Here is a 1,756-nt window from a genome sequence, read left to right as displayed (position 1 = left end):
GAAAGAAAGAAAGAAAGAAAGAAAGAAAGAAAGAAAGAAAGAAAGAAAGAGAAAGGAAGAGGGAAAGAAAGAAAGAAAGAAAAAGAAAAAAGGAACAAAGAAAGAGAAAAAGAAAAAAAGGAAGAAAAAGATAAAGTGGCTATGGGGGATCATTATACATCCATTATACATCAATTAACACAAATGTAAGTGGACTAAATTCACCAATGGAATGACACAATAGCAGATATGATAAAACAAAACAAAACCCAAGTTTGGCCGGTGTCACTCAGTAGTTGAAGGCCAGCCTATGAATCAGGAAATCATTATCTTATTCCTGGTCAGGGCATATGCCCAGGTTGCAAGCTTGATTCCTGGTAGGGGATGTGCATGAGGCAGCCGGTCAATGATTCTCTCTCATCATGAATCTATCTCTCCCTCTCCCTTCCTCTCTGAAATCAATACAAAAATATATATTTAAAAAATCAACCGTATGCTGTCTTCCGATGACACATCTAAGCTGCAAAGACATATATGGACTCAAAGTGAAAGGGTGGAAAATGATTCTCCAAGAAAATAATATCCATAGAAAAGCAGGTGCAGCCATATGTATATCTAACAAAATAGTAAAGAGAACAAAGTTAACAAGAGACAAAGATGGACATTTTATAATGATAAAAGGAAAACTACATCAAGAAGATATAACATTCTCTGACCTGTTTGGCTCAGTGGATAGAACGTCGGCCTGCAGACTGAAGGGTCCCGGGTTCGATTCCGGTCAAGGGCATGTACCTTGGTTGTGGGCACATCCCCAGTGGGGGTGTGTAGCTGATCGATGTTCCTCTCTCATCGATGTTTCTAACTCTCTGTCCTTCTCCCTTCCTCTCTGTAAAAAATCGATAAAAAATATATTTAAAATCTAACATAGCAATGAGAATTTAAAAAAAGAGAAGATATAACACTTCTCAATATATATGCACCCAATCATGGAGAACCAAAATATAAATAGCAATTGCTAACAGAAGTAAAGAGAAAAAACAGGCAAAAATAATCATAGTATGGTACCTAAATATTCTATTGACAGATTTAGATGAATCATTGGAACAGAAAATCAATAAAGAAATATTGGCCTTAAATGACACATTAGACCAAATAGACATTATTGACATCCCAAAATATCAGATTGTATAGACTTCTCCAGTGCACATGGAACATTTTCAAGAAAAGACCATATGTTGGGACTCAAAACTAATCTCCACAAATTTAAGAAGATTAAAATTACATCAAGTATATTCTCCAACCACAGTGCTTTGAAATTTGAACTCAAAAATAATAAAATACATATATTACACAACTACTAAAAAATGACTGGGTCAAAGGAGAAATAAAAGGTGAGATCAAAAGATATGTAGAGACTAATGAGAATGAGACTATGACATATCAAAACCTCTGGGATGCAGCAAAAGTAGTAATGAGAGGGAAGGTTATAGCATTACAAACCTATCTCGAAAAAATCTCAAGTAAATAATCTAACATTATATCTTGAACTTTAAAAAAAAGAAAAGCAGGGAGAAACCAAGATGGCAGCATAGGTAAACACCGGAAATTGCTGCCTCCCACAACAACTTCAAAAATACAACGAAAAGACAAAACGGACATCATCCAGAACCACAGGAAGGCTGGCTGAGTGGAACTTCTAGAACTAGAAGGAAAGAGAAAAGCACACTGAGACTCAGAGGAGCTGCGGAAGTAAAGTGCAGAGGTACGGAGGCTCGAG

The sequence above is a fragment of the Myotis brandtii genome, unplaced genomic scaffold (assembly GCF_000412655.1).
Source record: "Myotis brandtii unplaced genomic scaffold, ASM41265v1 scaffold684, whole genome shotgun sequence".
NCBI lineage: Eukaryota > Metazoa > Chordata > Mammalia > Chiroptera > Vespertilionidae > Myotis > Myotis brandtii.
This window is presented reverse-complemented; position numbering follows the sequence as displayed.